The sequence below is a fragment of the Stylophora pistillata genome, chromosome 2 (assembly GCF_964205215.1).
Source record: "Stylophora pistillata chromosome 2, jaStyPist1.2, whole genome shotgun sequence".
Lineage (NCBI taxonomy): Eukaryota > Metazoa > Cnidaria > Anthozoa > Scleractinia > Pocilloporidae > Stylophora > Stylophora pistillata.
The window spans coordinates 54,498,371-54,516,589 of record NC_142520.1 but is presented as its reverse complement, the minus strand read 5'-3'; the positions used below and the strand labels follow the sequence as shown (position 1 = coordinate 54,516,589).

At 37.2% G+C, this 18,219-nt stretch overlaps 1 long non-coding RNA gene and 1 pseudogene across 2 annotated transcripts; one reads left to right on the top strand and one right to left on the bottom strand.

Annotated features, from left to right (window-relative positions):
* On the bottom strand, positions 1-12,178 carry LOC148740415 (uncharacterized). Its single transcript, XR_015997163.1, has 2 exons — positions 11,957-12,178; positions 1-347 (listed from the first exon to the last, which is right to left on the bottom strand). It is a non-coding gene; the product is annotated as an uncharacterized LOC148740415 (long non-coding RNA).
* Positions 12,179-12,283: 105 nt separating this feature from the next.
* LOC148740414 (uncharacterized) lies at positions 12,284-17,610 on the top strand (annotated as a pseudogene). Its single transcript, XR_015997124.1, has 3 exons — positions 12,284-12,387; positions 15,350-16,142; positions 17,299-17,610. The product of XR_015997124.1 is annotated as an uncharacterized LOC148740414 (transcript).
* The last annotated feature ends 609 nt before the right edge of the window (positions 17,611-18,219 follow it).

The window sequence follows — 18,219 nt, the reverse complement described above, 5'->3', positions numbered from 1 at the left end:
TTTCAAAGAAAGTCGACTTTAATTTCAGATATTCGTACATATTTTAGATTTACTTATTGTACTAGGCATTTACATTTATATGATTGTATTTAGCTTTATATTTTAACCGATGTTATCTGTAAAATACGCAATTCAGTTTTACGACTGCAAAGTATTACTCAATAAACGATCTATCTATCTATCTAAGTTTTGGGCGACAAGTAGGTTTCCACAAACCGTTAGATTATTCGCTGTTGATTTCCACTCGTGATAGTTGATTCTCGAGGCCGTAGTCCTTTGTTTTATAGCCTGATTCTTGAAGGAATTTTCCATGGTTTCTTATTATGTGTTCTTCTCATCATGCTCACCTTAAGGGAATAAAGTTAATTCATGTAAATAAAGTGAAGAAAAGAAAAATTATAGGACTCGTTTCTGTAGAAATGAGTCGCTAAGACCATTGTAATCATTTTTACCCCTTGAAAACATTGGAAAATGAAAGAAACGGTTCCTGGATCTGTCTGTCTTGTCCTGGTGGAGTAATAAACAGCTTCTCACCCTCCCTCCCTCAGTAATCAGTTATCTTCCCTAGCCAGACAATATTAACAGATGGAGGCAAACAGCCTAGTGGCCTTTCTAATTTAGAGGGCACGCCCACCAAAAGGTCTTGCATCAATAAGTACTACTCTACCAAACATTCTTAATGACACTACTGTGCCTAGTATTGAAGGTGGACTATGCAGTAAAACCCGCATGAGTTTTTATCTCTACAATTAAAAAGTATCTAAGATTGCCAAGAGTAACCGAGCTGTTTAAATGATGCCCTTCCGCCTCCCGAAACTTCCAGTCACGTTTTCTTGCCATCACATCCCACATCGCTTTGTTGAGATGAGTTGCAAACGGTCGGATAAGTTTTTATCACTTTTTAAGATCGATCAGTTTCCATTCATCAAATATTACTTTGATACCTTCTGAAACATCAATTAACTACTTCACTATACTAGTCCGCCGACGAAGCGAAGAGACAAGCACTCTTCCATTCCCTGTAGTAGTCTACTAACTAAACATATATTTTCTGCTGGTATACAGAGTTTACAGTTCATTAACAGTTTGTTTCATTGTTGATTCAATTCACTGTAGGACACGCCATTTGGGGCGTGTCACCTGAGTATTCCTAATTGGTGTGGTTTCAGTATTTATAGACGGTTCAATGTGATTTAGTCCTCTCACTCTCGCTTTCCACGCTGACATCAAAGTTGTAGCCCCGCCCGCCTGCCCGTGTCAGTTTTCGTTATTTTCATCATTTTCTATCTCCCCGTTCCCAGACCGTTTAGAATATGTTGTAGGGGTCAACCGTTGTATCAGATGCAACCGCGCTGGTCAATGGGCCAAGGACTGCAGAGTCGGAAACCCTTTTATCACACGGCCCAACAGAAGCGGTTTCCATTATTCGAGTAGCGCCATACCTACTAAGCCCGGATCAGGAGGATTCAATAAAGGGGCATCCAAATATTAGCTGTAACGATGCTCCTTTTGACGAATTTGTCGAGGTAATAAGTGATTACGAACATGAAAGTTCAACGGGGCCGGCCATATTGCAGGTCAAAGGTAGTTTGAGGAGAAACATATCTTTCTGGCACGATATAGGTGCGCCAGAATTTATTTTATCGGTCATTCAAAACGGCTTCCATTCGAGACAATTCCCTCCGGGAATGTTCTCAAAAACAATACGCTTTCTTTGCATTATCCAAAGTTTGTAGAGGAAGCAATCTTAGAGCTCTTAAGTTCGTATCGTGTGGTAAAACCTAAATGTATGGTGGCCCATAAGAGACATGCCACATTTTTTTATCGCGCGATAAATGATAGATTATCGCGCGATAAATGAAAGTTATCGCGCGATATATGGAAGTTATCGCGCGATAGATGGAAGTTATCGCGCGATAAATGATAAATTATCGCGCGACAATTTTTAATTTATTATTATCGCGCAATAATTTATATTATTATCTCGCGATAATATTTATTATCGGGCGATAATTAATCATTTATCGCGCGATCATGGGAAACTTGTCAGGTGACGTAATCGGCTGTCACGCACGATGTTTCCTTGGACGACAATGGCTGCCGCAGTTGAAGAGGTATGTTTTGAGGTTAACAGTTCATTTTCTTTACGTAAAAAGATCATTTAGCAGTACGTTGCAATACTACTACACATAGCTCTTTGAATCAGTACAGTAAACCTTGATTTTGAGAAATCTTACAAGAAGCTTTCAGGGATGACTGTCAGTGTCTGAGAACAAGAGTGGATTATCCTATCTTTCTGATTACATTGCAGGTTTGCAAATTTCTAGAGGGCAGATGTGTCGACAAGAGCGTTGTTACCAGGTTTAAAAAGCCTTTATTGATAATGAAATTAGCCTGCTTTAAAAAATTATTGGTTAGCTATAAAATATATTCAGTCTAATTTTCATCTAATAGACCGCGATCCGCGCCCGTACGTGGAAATTTTTATTATTTATTTATATTTTGTGATAACTTTTTGATGATTGCATGACTTATACTGTTGTGTTACATTAAAACCTTGAAATAAACTTTCATCAGTTTGCTTATCCTCCAGTCTATACTATATGCCCTCTAAATTTCGTTGTCATTGCTCAAATATTCTGGAAGTTACGGAGGTGAAGGGGGGCGGAATTCGCTTCCCTCCCCCGTCTGAAAAGATCAAAAAAGCCCGGGTCGAATAGGGTCAAATTACTTCGTGTACACGAGAAGTTGCACAATGCTCATAGGCTTTAATATCCTCTATTTCGCGCAGAAATGAATAAACAGTACTTTTGACAAACAATATGTGGGGCTTGTTCTGTCGCAGTATACACCATCAATCACATTAATGTCACCTAGGTCAACTTCTGTCCGGTAATCCGTTGCATGTGTCCATGCATGAACATAATACAGTACATCTGGTCGGCCAGAAGGGGATTCTACATTATGTGAAGCTCTTATCCAGTGCAGATTGCAGTGTATGGCAACTTTGTTGAGCTCTCCTTGAATCAAAGGCATGAAACAGAATCTTAAGCATTCTAAGTGAACTGGGTCAAGATCGCAAAAGATACCCTCATCTCTCATATCCGTTTAAAAAAGTCGATCCACCACCTTGCATTACTTTTCTTCAGAAAAGACCACCAAGCCTCTATCCTCTGATTGCTAACTGACTTTCCCTACAAGAAACTTTTATCCCCTGAAAATGCATCTTCGCACCCTGACCTCAAAAACCGTTGTATTCCCGCGACATATACATTTTCTGTTCCCGCATCTGCACGCACTATCCTTGGGACTCCACCAATTTGACGACTACAGTCTGTAAAATAGTTAGCAATGATTTTTGGGTTGTTGTTTATACGGCCAACTTCTAACCAAAGAATACTTCGGCCCCATGTATGCAAAACCCAAATGGTTTGAGCTTGCCGTAACCACCTATATGCCAAATGTAGTTAGGTCCTTTGCCATGGTATTCTCTTCTTCGTAATCGCTTTGATGATCGTGACTGTACGCCAGCAGGATCCAATTCTTTACTTAAAACTCGTACGGTCTCCTTCTGGACAACAAGACTATATTCAATTCTTAATCGCTGGTGCATTTGGCGATAACGAATACTGCCCCCACTTCCTTCAAGTTCAGTTTCAATCGCATTTAAAATTTTCTTGATGCCACTATGGTCTTTTCTTCTACTGAAGACCCTGACGCCTAAGCACTCGTTTCAGCTGGCGCAAGCTTATTTCAATTCCATGAAAAAAAAAAAAAAAAGAAAAGCGAAGATCTCTGAGTAAGTCAGATCGAGAGTAAAGTAGTGATTAATTATATCCTTCCTCTGGAAAATATTAGGCAAGCCATTGCCAACGTAAGGCGGTAAATGACAGCGCTGGATAAATGAATTATTCCAAAAAGTAAAAGTGCTTTCAAAGAATGCCTTAACAACGCGATCTTACTGTGTTGACTGCGTGACTAATATCACGCACACGCTGAGTGCGAAATATCGCGCGATAAAATTGAATTTATCACGCGATAATTTCCATTTATCGCGAGATAATTTATCATTTATCGCGCGATAATCTCCATTTATCGCGCGATAATTTTTCATTTATCCCGCGATAATCGCCATTGGTCGCGCCATTTTATCGCGCAATATTTTGATTTTATCGCGCGATAAAAAAAAATCTGTCATGTCCCCCCTATGGGCCACCGTATAAATGTGTTCGAATATGCTAACAAAAATAGACGCCCACCGCTAACTTACGGAATGTGATATTGTAAACAATTTTGCCATGGGAAATAGATGAGAATTTGAAGCGAAAGCAGGGATAAAAACCAATCAGTCGTCGTTAACTATGCAAGGCTAGCTTATTGTATTGATTTCCTGATCGAACACGGTGTTAACTACTAAAATGTGTTTGGAATTTCGGAGTTAACCGCAGGGTGCCTAATTAGATTATGTCGTAACGTAAATGCCGATGTTGCGATTTTCACAAAGTTCAGCCTGGTTTTTTCGTGCGGAGATAAAAAGCCCAAACTAATTTTTATATCCTCGAAAACAACACTATTTCCACTTATCATGAGCTTAACCTGAACCGATTCTGAGTTATACCGCATGGGGAAAATGATAATTGCAAATTTGCTGTGAAATGCGATATTTGGATTTTAAAATATTGATGATTTTCAAAAGCGTTCCATGGCCTCCAAATTAAATGAAATGGTCCCGTTTACTTAAACCATACCTCGATCCTTCGTATACAAATCTATAAAATTAATATAGGCCTGCTTTCTTTTGCGCTTTTCATGAGCAAGTTCATTTGTCTCTACTCAGGGCACTGATAACCGCCATTTCACGGCTACCGACGCTCGTTTTAGTTTTCGTGGATTTTTTAGGATGAAGAGGCATGTCTGGAATAAAAAAAAAAACCATACAACGTTGCTATGTTCACCATAAGGTGTCTCTGAGCGAAATATGAGGATAGTCATTTTTCGGTCGATGTGCCGCCTCTTACGTGGTCTTGAAAAAACGTTTGTAGAGAAAGCAATCTTAGAGCTCTTGCGTTCGTATCGTGTGGTAGAAGTCCAAGCTCCCCCTCATGTGGTTAACCCTCTATCTGTATCTGTGCAACCCAACGGGGAGAAGAGATTAATCTTAGACTTAAGGTACGTTAATAAGCATCTTACCAAACAAAGAGTCAAGTACGAAGACTGGAAGATAGCTTTGTCGTATTTCCAGAAAGGAGCGTTCATGATTTCGTTTGATTTAAAGAGTGGCTACCATCATATTGATGTTTGTCCAGATCATCAGACTCTCCTAGGTTTCGCGTGGAAGTTTTGAGGTGATATTGGGTTCAGGTATTTCGTATTTACCGTCTTGCCTTTTGGATTGGCGTCAACCCCGTTTATCTTTACCAAGTGCCTTAGGCCAATCGAAAAATTTTGAAGGATCCATAGGATCATAATTGCTTTATTCCTGGACGACGGTTGGTTAACTGATTCGGATCAAGCTTTCTGTGCAGCGTTAGCGGTCTCCGTTAGATCTGATTTATGGAAAGCCGGTTTTATTATCAAAGACGAGAAGACCCAGGGGACTCCTTGTCAGGTCATCGAGTGGTTAGGTATAGTATGGGACTCTAATCACGGATCTATGCGAATTTCGGATAGACGCCTGTCTAGTACTGCGGGCTCCGTTCAAAGAATGTCTCAAAAACACTATATGGTGTCCGCTAGAGAATTGGCTTCCCTAGTGGGTAAGATTATTTCCGCCGGTGCAGTGTTTGGGAGCATATCCAGAATTATGACCAGATATTGCTCAATAGCTGTCGCAGCAGCGCAGGATTGGGATTCGAAGTTTACTTTAGATGAGTATTGTGTAAGAGAAATTGAGTTTTAGGAAACTAATTTACACAGACTGAATTTGAAAACTATTGTAGACTGCCCTTTCAGGCCATCTAAATATGTCGTTTATTCTGACGCTAGTGCCACAGGCTGTGGTGCACATTTAAATGTCAACGGTGAACAGATATGTCATAAGCAATGGGACGTACACGAGTGCGGCATGAGTTCTACTTGGAGGGAGTTAACAGCTATTATATTTGCTCTTGAGTCATTTTTGCCCCTTCTTAAAGGCGCGTACATCAAATGGTTTTCTGACAGTCAAAATGCTTGTAGAATTATCCAAGTTGGAAGCATGAGGAAAGATCTAAAAGTTATAGCCCTTAAGATTTTTCAGTTTTGCGTTGATAATCATTGAAATCGAATTGGAAGTACAATGGATTCCCCGAACTAAGCTTGATAGGGCGGACTTCATTAATCGTATTATTGATGTAGATGATTGAAAAATCACAACTTCCTTTTTCGAATTCCTGGATTATACTTGGGGGCGACACACAGTGGACTGTTTTGCCAATTTCTATAATAAGAAAGTCAACAAGTTTTATTCAAGATTTTGGAATCCAGGTTGTAGCGGAGTGGATTTCTTCGTTCAGAATCTGACAGGGGAAAATTGCCTCGTTCTTCCCCCGGTAAATCTAATCCATAGAACAATTCACTATTTCTATATATCCAAGGCTGTGGCTACTTTAGTCGTACCATTCTGACCTACGTCGTATTTTTGGCCTTACATTGCCGGAAAATGTTTTAGTTTTGTGATGGATTATAAGTTGTTCAGCGGAAGGACTGTTCTGAAGCATGGTCGGAACAGCAATTCGTTGTTAGGCTCTAAGAGAGTTTTTGGAGAAATGTTAGCGGTCCGTATGAAGTTTTGAGTGCTTGACCACCGGGTCTCTGTAACTGTTAGGATGATCAGTAATGATTTAGTTGAGATTTGTTTGGTAGGTATAAGGACGCTTGTCCGATTATACATCGACAAGAGGGCGCTGTTCTCGGATTAGGGGAGCACTTTATCGTCTCCAGCTTATATTCTGAGGTAGTTTATGTGGTACGCTTGTGCATACGATAGAAAGGTGGTGCTGGCCTGTTTTCGGAGACCGGTTGTTGCTTTGAATCTTGTATTTTAGTTTGCGGCGTTTCTTTTAAATGTTTTCCGCTCTCTTTTGTCTTGTTTTCTTTCGTTTTCATCATCAGATGTTTACCACTCAAGGTTATTGGGAGAACATCTCCGACCACGTGAAACCAAACACCAAAGATCTTCTGACCTTTTTAATGAGGTCTAAGGCGGATTCCACAGTAAAAAGATATACAAAAGAAATCGTCAAGTTCTCAAGAAGGTGTTTCATAATAAAGCCTGAGAAGAATATGAAGTGAATACTGTCACAGTTATACTCGGGGGTGGAAGTGGAATAATTGGATCTCACTTATTCATTATTCAGATGCTGATGAGCTCAACTCATTCTTCGCCACTACAGCAGAGAGAACCTTAGGGAAATCTCCACGGGAATCTGTCGATGACCTATTACATCTGGTAAATTCACTGGGTGATGTTAGCGACTCCGTCCCTTTCAGGCTACGCGAGGTAACCCATGTAGAGGTCTTACGTGAAATCAAATTACTATGAACGGACAGTTCAACAGGTCCAGATAATATCCCAGTGAAGTTTTTGAAACCAGTTGCGGAGCTTTTAGCAGGTCCCCTCACACATATAATTAACTACTGTATCAGAAATAGTTATTTGCCTATTGACTGGAAGGTGGCGCGAATCTCACCAATACCAAAGATGGATCAACCAATGGCTAAACATGACTATCGACCTGTATCCATCCTCCCAGCCCTGTCCAAAATCTTTGAAAGGCTGGTAGCCCTTCAGACAATTGGATTTATTGAAGAAAGAGCACTTTTTGGTGAAAACATCTCAGGATTTAGAAAGAATCACTTAACGGCCACAAAATTACTGGAGATTAGAGACGATATTTCACGTGCAATGGGTCGCGGCAAAATAACTCTCAGATTCTTGCAGACTACTCGAAAGCTTTTGACACTGTGAACTTCAAGTCAGTTATTTATAAAATGCACTCATTGGGTCTTTCAAAGGATTTTCTAACCTGGGTTACCCCTTATCTTACGAGCAGGCAACAGTATGTAATGATAGATGACAAGTGTTCTCAGCGGTTGGAAACGTGCTTCGGCGTCCCTCAAGGATCGATCTTAGGACCGTTAATTTTCAATATCTATGTAGCAGACCTCCAGAAAAAGTTAAGTTATAAATGCTTTCAATATGGGGATGATACCACGTTGCTTCACCACTCGAAGCCGCATGAAATAGAGGCGTGCATAAAGGATGCTAATCAGACAATAAGAGGCCTGAGCAGTTACTCTGAATCGTCAAATCTGGCGTTGAATTCAGAAAAAACAAAATGGATGCTTCCCTCTACAAGACAATTGGCGCGCGCACACTCTTTAAATGGTTTTTCTGCAGATGTATACTAAATATTAATTATTAAATATTAATTATTAAATATTAAATATTATTATGCGCACACTCTTTAAATGGTTTTTCTGCAGATGTATACTGCGGTGACACTAACATGAGAAAGTCTCAAGCACCAAGCTTTTGGGAGTTTATCTGGATCAGGAACTAACATGGCAAGAACACATAACCAATCTGTTGTCATCGTGTTACGGTGCTTTAGCAGTACTACGGAAACTAAAAAACTTCTCACCATACCACATAAGAAAACTACTGGTGGAAAGTCTTATACTCTCTAAACTGAATTATTGCAACGTTGTGTTTAGTCCTCTCCCAGAGTACCAGACCAAACACCTTCAAAGAGTACAGAACACGTGTGCGGGTTTTGTGTTAACTAAATTTGCTGGACTCCAGGATGTTAGAAAGCTAGGTTGGCTCACAATCAAAGAGTGTTTAGAATTTAATATAGCTAAGCTAGCGCACAAGTCATTATACAATGAGGACTTTCCACTAAAACTCAAGCAACACGTCGTAAATAGATATTGTCTTAGGTCATTAGCTGCACCAAAATTAGAACTTGCCAACAAAATTGAGAAGAACACTCTACAAGATCAAGCTGCAGAAGCTTTCAATAAGCTTCCTGCGGAGCTAAGGAATTGCAGTGACCATGCACTTTTTTGTTTAAATCTTAAGAGACACATACTGACATGCAATGGATAGTCTAGTGTAGTTTTTATTATTCACTATTTTATCAATTTTGATTTATTGTAAGTATTATGCATATAGTTAGTTTTTATATTAGTAGCGAAGAGCCACTATGTGGAAGTATACTAATAAAGGTCATTATTATTCCTTTCATTTTTTTCGAGGTTATTCATCATTCATTTTAACTTTTTCTCGTTGTTCATTATTCCGTATTAGAGTTTTTTAGGGAGTTTCTAATTCGCCTTATTGTGAATGGATGATTTCAATTCAATTAAAATATGATTTAAATCCGTCAGCGTCATGTTCAATCTAATTACCGTATTTATTTACTTAACTCCAGCCTAAGGTTTATTTAGATATCAGCCTTATAGGCGTGGCATTTATTTTTACATACTGTACACTGAACAAAAATGTACACTAAACATCTACATTATAGGGACTTTAAGCAGTGACGACGAAAAGCTCTTACGATGGCGTTCGACACTTACCTTTTTCCCTAGTCCTATTTACTTTGCGCAAATTATTGGTAGATATCTAAGCATCATAATGTTTGATATTCTTATTTTCGATCATGGGATTGAGTCTTTCGTCTCTATAACGTAACCTAAAAACCCACTGGAATTTTAATTGATAACGTATTTAAGATCAAAACAACATAGTTATTCAACAATATAATAGTGCGAGTTCTTGGTAGATTGGGTGGTAAATAGCCGAGAACCACATTTTACTGATTCTTTCCGACGTGGAAATATTGTCACTCAACTTTCTCAAAATTATATTAAGCTTTTAAAAATAACACAACGAAAGAAATAACTTTGAGATCCTAGAATACTTACACAAATGAATACGTGTGTTGCGTTAAGCAAAGTATTAACTTAACTTAGGTTCAAACGTGTTGCAGTGCGTCCAAATCTCGTATTACAAGCTACACGTCTGCAGAGTCGTCTTTTACAGCTAAATAGTCGATATTGAAATCCCCCAAAACGACAATTTCCGATCTGCTGGCAGTTTCGAGAGTGAGTGAGTCATTTAGTGCATCGATGAATGTCTCAGAACAGACGTCAGGTGGCCTATATACACAGGCAATAAACAATTTCTTGCACTTGAGTCGATGTACTTCAATCCATAATGTTTCAATATTTTCAGTAATCAAATCCGTTCTATGTTTGTAGGGAATCCCATCGCGTACGTAAATTGCCGTGCCGCCGCCTCTTTTACCCGTTGGGTCATTTCTCAGTACTGAATAGCCAGTAATATCTACTTCAGAATCCTTTATAGATGGGCTAAGGCATGTTTCAGAAAAAGTAAAAATGTCGAATTTCTTGTCACTAAATAATAGTCGAACATGATTCATCTTGTGCAAAATGCTTCGCACATTAAGATGAGCTATAATTTCACCTGAAATGTCATATTGGGAATGCCTTGACAGTCTGGGCCTGCTAACGTTGTATGATAGACGCATAGAACTCTGTTGTCATTTCTTCGATTCCATTGTTAACAATCCCGAACATAAGTTATACCATCTTCTGCCATCAAGGAAAAAAAATGTAGTTCTAATTTAAGGCGTCAAGAGATATATAATTTGCCACGTTCTCACAAACGTTTTCGACGCTCTTTCTTTTATGCTATGTCCCAGGGCGCTCACAATGGCTCCTAAAGTTTCAAAGAAAGTCGACTTTAATTTTAGATATTCATACATATTCTAGATTTATTTATTATATTAGGCATTTACATTTATATGATTTTATTTAGCTTTATATTTTAACCAATGTTGGCTGTAAAATACGCAATTCAGTTTTACGACTGCAAAGTATTACTCACTAAGCGATCTATCTATCTATCTATCTAAGTTTTGGGCAACAAGTAAGTTTCCACAAACCATTATATTGTTCCTTGTTGATTTCCACTCGTGATAGTTGATTCTCGAGCCCGTAGTCCTTTGTTTTATAGCCTCATTCTTGAAGGAAATTTCGATGGTTTCTTATCATGTGTTTTTCTTATCATGCGTACCTTAAGGGAATAAACTTGATTCGTGTAAATGAAATAAAGAAAAGACTGAAAAGTATAGGATTCGTTTCTGTAAAAATGAGTCGCAAAGACCATTGTAATCATTTTTACCTCTTGAAAACGTTGGAAAATGAAAGAAACGATTCTTGCATCTCTCTTTCTTGTCCTGGTGGAGTAATAAACAACTTGTCACCCTCTCTCCCTCCCTCAGTAATCAGTCATCTTCTCCAGCCAACAGATCGAGACAAACAGCCCAGTGGCCTTTCTAAATGGTCGCGGACGTTGAAGGGCACGGGCACCAAAAGGTCTTGCATCAGTAAATACTACTCTACTAGAGCTTCTTAATGACGCTACTGTGCCTAGCATTAAAGGTGAACTATGCAGTAAAACCCACATGAGTTTTTATCTCTACCATAAAAAAGTATCTAAGATTGCCAAGAGTAACCGAGCTGATTAAATCACAGCCGAACCGAGCTGATTAAATCACAGCCGGGGCTCGCACAAGCTTCCTGTAGTGTTTCCAACAAAACTGTTGACTTTAGATACTTTTAATATTTACTCTGTACTGTTATTAATATTTCTTTCAACTCACGGTCATTATTTACATACCCATTTTCGATTTATTCACTATTTAGGTTTTTATTAATTGATAATTTAATTGGTGCAGGTCCACATCAAGACGTAAATGTCTTGCCTATCCCTCAACCTGCTTTATTATGAATAAACGATGATGATGAAACGATGATGAAGCGGCGTGTCTGGTCGTTTATTCGAAATATAAAGAAATGTATGGGAGAATGTTGAAGAGTCGTAATATCGTAAACTTATATCGACGAATGTCTTTGTTAAGGCTCAAAATAAATGTAAACCTACCTCACTTGCTGTGTATTGTCTTTTCTGTGGTTCAGTCTAACAGTTCCAAACTTTCAGTCACGTTTTCTTGCCATTTTTTCCGCAGAACACACCCCACATCGCTTTGTTGAGGTGAAATGCAAACGGTCGGATAAGTTTTTATCGCTTTTTAAGATCGATCCGTTTACATTCATCAAGTGTTACTTTGATACCTTCTGAAACATCAATTAACTACTTCACTATACTAGTCCGCCGACGTAGCGAAGAGACAAGCACTCCCCCATCCCTTGTAGTAGTCTACCTGGTCACGTGACATGTGAGAAGCATTGTGATGTAAATCGAACCTAACTTGTCAGTCAGGGAGTCTACTTGTATCCGAACAGCTAGATTGTTCACAATCTCTCTTTGATTTCGTCCTAATTCGCCGCAGTTGTTGTTAACTTTGCTGAGAAGTAAGTATTATGTTCAACACAGTTATGAATTTAGCCCCTTTGTTTAAACTATAGCCTCGCTAGACTCCTGCAACGCGAACAAAGATAATTCAGCTGAGAATTAACTCGGACTCTCCGCCCGATCGAACTGATGTAATATTTCCCCTCAAGTGTTTTTGCCGTCATTTCCCGTCAGGTTAATCTAATTCTCTGGTATCTCCAATACTCTTTCTTTCCCTTTGTATTCTAAGTTTGCTGGGTTCTGATCCACTGTTCGTACTTTAACGACGCTCGTCAAATGCAGAGCACTTTCGTCATACGATCTTCCAGGAATCAGTCAATGTTATGTAACAGACGAGTTCAAGTAGAAACTCCAAGCAACAACAATAGGAAAACAGTGATTTTAAGTTATGATAGCGCTTTTAACGGGATATTATTGGAACTGGAATGCACCAGAGAAACTGTTTCTGATCGTGTTGACGTCAATTAGCTCTAATCGTTATCTGTCCAGTAGTTGTTAAGCATCGATTAGTATTCACATCAAGTAATGAGAGTGTTTAAACTGATAGCAAAATTTTTGCACTATTCCCTGGATTGTACTTCATTTTAATTTTATCTAATAGAAGTTAGAAATGTACTCGAAACCGCCAAGGTCTGTTAAGTAACCAAGTGTAGGCATGATTATATGATCTACAGGCAGTAATATGTCAAGTATTTGATACTTGCTCGCTTTCTGCTTCGGTAATTGACAAGTGTAAGAGTACAAGTCAAATTCTTAGAAACTTTCGAACTCACTCATTTTTTATTCATTAACAAGCTTTTTTTGTAAGATGTAGAAACTACAGCATACTTGAATGTGCATTTCAAGCCAAAAAATTTTGATTCCAGTATTTGGCCTGTTGTACGTTTCTTGTTTGCGAAAGCAACGAACACTTGCCTGTTTGTATTCAATAACTTTGATTGTTATACTTTATACATACTATGAAAAACCTGTTTGGTTGAGAGCTTTCAATCAACATACTAAAGTGTGTATACTTGACATGATAAATGCAATATTTCCAGTGAATGTTGAATTTATTTTTTTTTTTATTTAAGCACATTTTTCATTGTTTTCCCCAAAATCACTTAGGCCTAAGGAGGGGATTACAATATTACAAGTTTTATCCAATTTATTCAGGGACACAGACAAACAGACACACAAACAACCCTCCATTGGCAATAACAATGAGTTAAACCTACAAAGCTAGAGGGGTTTATTATTTAAACAATCAAATAATGGCCTCTGAGAAGCCATTAGTATTAATTATCAAACTTTGTACTTTGTGAAAAAAACCACAGATGACATTGTAAGTTACAGACTGAATACCATACAATACAAATTTAGTTTCCTTCCATCACTTCTCTGTGACCATGCTTCATCTAGAATATTTGCAGCAGAGGTAGAATTAGGACATTACGTTGAGCTCAGTGTACCTAAGAAAACAAACAAGAAAGAGTATTTCACTAATTCAGATTCAAAACTGCACTGGGAAATATATAGGTGATGCACAGCTATTAATTTTCAAGAGATATTCTCAAAGAAAATAGGAACCCAGTCTGAGGTAGGTGTGATCAACAGATGCATGCCATGTAACAGAACAATCATATAACTTAGTGTCAGTATTCAGAAAGAGAATTTACCAGGTTTGATCTCAAAGTGGGAATTAAGAGATACAGAGATTGGGACAACTAGGTCCAGACAATTCTAGAGAGTGATAATAGATGGAAAAAAAAGACTTGTGAAATGTAGAAGTTTCTACAAGGAAATTGAGTAAAGTTTTCTCTTGATTTAAGACAAAAATATTTGTATCCACATGACAGTTTAGGCTGCCACAATAGCTCAGTTAAATAATGTGGAGCAAGATTCTTGACTATTTTGTAAAATTGGCTTAATGTATGTAGTTCTCTCCTGATACTGAGAGGCTTCCAAGCAAGTTCATCATGTACCTTTGTGAAGCTGGTTCCCTTCTTAGTTATACTTTAAACATAAACAAAAAATTATTATCAGTTTTCTTTACTCTTTGTAATTAAATTGTTTATTGCATCAACCACATCATTACATGACATAAAGTGTACAACAACTGTTGCTTACCTAGATCTCATGCAAGATGTATCATAAATTGAAAATTGTTGTCTCAAAAGCATCTTGCTGGGTGACAAACTCTTAAAAGAAAACAAAAAATTAAAAAACACAAAAAAAATTAAACAGAAAAGAGGCTCTCATTCTGTTTTTTCTGTATTCCAAAGAATAAATAATGTCAGAGAGAAGGACTTATGAAATCAGTTTCTGTTAAAGAATCAGGATCATCTGAGTAATTTTCTGTGTCAATTGGAAATGAAAACAACTTACAGGGGATAAAATGAAATAACAGGTCTGGAAATAGCTACTTGGTTTGAATATTTTCAGCTTGAAAATCATTCATGTTTTGGTTTATATTACAACTGTTTAAGGTTATCACATCAAAACATAACCAACCATAGATTTGCGCTAATGATTTCTTTCCTGTTAGATATTAACCTTTACAATAAAAGTAATCTTCATGTTGTTTTTAAAGAGTCGAGAGAACTCTGTTTTAAAATTCAAGTATTTTCTTGTTCATAATAGCCTTGTTGTTAACATGACTGTATAACACAAGCAGTTGTTTATTTTTGACAAAAAAAATTATACATTGAGACTTAAGTCAAAATGTCTGACATGAAAATAAATAACTAAAGCTTTTACAAATAAGCAGTCTTTACTCAAAGTGTTTAAAAGAACACTGAAGGGTTGCTGGCTTCCAAAGATTGTACTTAGAGGAATAAAATATAACTCATTAGTTTGGTTTTTGTAGAAGTTAAATTACAAACCTCATTTTTTCCATTTTTGGTTCAATGGTTATAATGCCAAAGCAAATTAGTTTAAGTTACTCACCTTTAATGACAGCTTTTATTTTTGTTGTGACAGTTTCCCATGAATGAAATGGAATTTCTTTTTGAAGAAGGGTTAAGAAGAAAGGTGTTACCATCTTTGGGAGGAAAGAGTTTATATCTCGGTGGGCAAAGTTTGCATGAATTGCTTGCAGCTTTGTTTGAATTGACTGAGTTGGAGGAACTTTACCTGTCAAAGAATAAACTTACAACAATACCTGAAAGTATCGGAAAACTAAAGAATCTTGTGGTACTTGATGTGAGTACAAATCAGCTGTCCATATTCCCTACAAGTTTGACTCAGCTGAAGAAAGTCAGAGTGCTGAACATCTCACATAACAAACTAACCACCATCCCTGATGCTATTGGGTAGAAGGTGGAGCTGGAGAGACTGGGGCTGAGTGACAACCAGTTGACTGTGTTGAGTCCAGCTATAAAACAGCTGAAGAAACTCAGAGAGCTGGACATCTCATATAACAAACTAACCACCATCCCTGATGGTATTGGAGAGATGGTGGAGCTGGAGGGACTGGGGCTGAGTGGCAACCAGTTGACTGTGTTGAGTCCAGCTATAAAACAGCTGAAGAAACTCAGATGGCTGAACATCTCATTTAACAATCTAACCACCATCCCTGATGCTATTGGGGAGATGGTGGAGCTGGAGATACTGCGGCTGAATGACAACCAGTTGACTGTGTTGAGTCCAGCTATAAAACAGCTGAAGAAACTCAAATATTTGGGTGTGAGAGGGAATCCTTTTACAGTTGAAGGAATGAGAAGTGTTATGGAGCTAAAGGATAAGATTTACTTGGTATCATCAGATTTCCCAGGTCAGTAATGAAAATTCCTCTTCACATTAATGTTGTAACATGTACATTTACCAAATTGGTTCTAATGGTTGACTTGCAAGTGGTTATGCTGCTTGTTACTGATAATTACAGGCAGCTGACAATAGTTTCATAATAAAGCTTGAGAAGAATATGAAGTAATGCTTTCACAGTTATATTGTATGATTGAACAAAGTTTGCATCACTTTACAAATACATGACATTTGTATTGGAAGTTTTGGTTATATCTTGAAAGGTTTATTTTAACAACTTGGCTGACATTGAAATTTAAGTTGAACTACAGTGTACTATAATTTGATAGGGAATTGAGGAGGGATAAAGTTTATTACAAATCATTTTACAGTAAGGGATTATTGTAAGTTGTAATTTTTGCTTTCTATTTGATTGGAATTTAAGAAGTTTATTGCAAATCATTTCACAGTTGAAGGAATTGCTGTTGTAATTTTTGCTTTCTGTTTATTTGATTTTAATTAAGGAAGAATTAAGTTTATCACAAATCATTTCTTATCTTGGAATAGTTGTGACTGTAATTTTTGCTTTATTTTATTGGAAGTTATTAAGCATAATTTATATAACATCATTTAGCTTATCATACAAAATTGATGGACTGATATGATTTTAAAACGAGATTTTAGGTTATGGGAATAAAACTTTCGTCTTAAGTGGTCAGGAGTAATTTTGATAATTGTTACACCATAATTTATGCTGGCCTTGTAATATTTTAAAATCTATCAGTTGTTACCTTTTGGGAATATGTGTTTTTTCTTTCTATTTTCCAGACACCATTTGGCAGAATTGACATCAGTTATTGCCTTAACTTTTAGTTTGATCACTCACATTTTAATCAAACTCTTAATGTTTCATTTCATTGAGTCAGTTTATAATTGTCATGTGTATATTAAACCAAACCCACCAATGCAATGACTCTTGTATGTATATACAATGATAGTTTTTAAATTTATACATAGTAGACACATAATTAAATTTACTTACCTACTTCTAAGCTTGTTTCAGATTGTTTTTATAACTTATTAAAACAAAAATTGCTTTTTGTTTAGGTTTCTTATTATTACAACTTCCTCTGATTAGACTTTTTCCTTTGGCTCAATCATGACAATTTTTAATTTCTTAAAATTAGAATTAGAGCAAACGGAAGCAAAGCACAGTCAGCTTATGAAGAGGCTTTAAAAGATGGATATGTAAAAGTTTACCGTGGGCGTATTATACTGGTTGGTCAGGATCGTGCCGGTAAAACCAGTCTGAAGAAGAGCCTTTTAGGCCTTACATTTGACCCTAAGGAACAGAGTACTGAGGGGATTGAAGTGGATCCTTCAAAATGTGAAATTGATGTTGACCAAGCTGTCAAAAACTGGCAGTTGAGCAGGGAGAGTAAACCAGGACTATTGGAATGTTCAAAAGATGTAGCAAAGATTGTGGCAGACAGAATGTGTGGAGCAGATATTTCTCGAAAGAAAATCTTAAAGGAAGATACAATTGATGAAGGAAAACTGAAATTAAAAGATGAAGTTGGAGATGTTTTCAAGTCAAAGCAGGTTTGAGAGTTTTGTAAAGTGTTGAGAATTTTACATCTCTCTCTCTCTCTATAACTCTTTTTGTTTTAGGAAGGGCCAGGAAAGGAAGCAAGGAAGAAGGAAGAGGAGGGAGGAAGGCAGCCAAATTAGCCTCATAAGAAAATATATTTTTTAAGGGAATATGAGTTGGATTTAAACTTGATATGTTTCAAAATTCTTTTCTTTATGAAAATTCTAAATTTCTTACATTCAGAATAATTATGTCTGAAAGAGTCTGTTTCTTTTGGATGTTTTCACAAGTGTTTAGATAGATGAGTCTAGAAAAAGAAAAAGATCTGCAAGTAATTTTTATTTATTTAATAACTATCTTCACTGAAGGCATACATGCAAAACTTTTACCATAAAAGTGAGGGGCATCTTTTGATTTTTCCATTCTTCAATTGCTTTTTCAGTGATGTCTTCACTCAACTTAAGGGAAATTTGGGATTTTTTTACCAATTATATATAAATTTTTAGTTGTAATTATT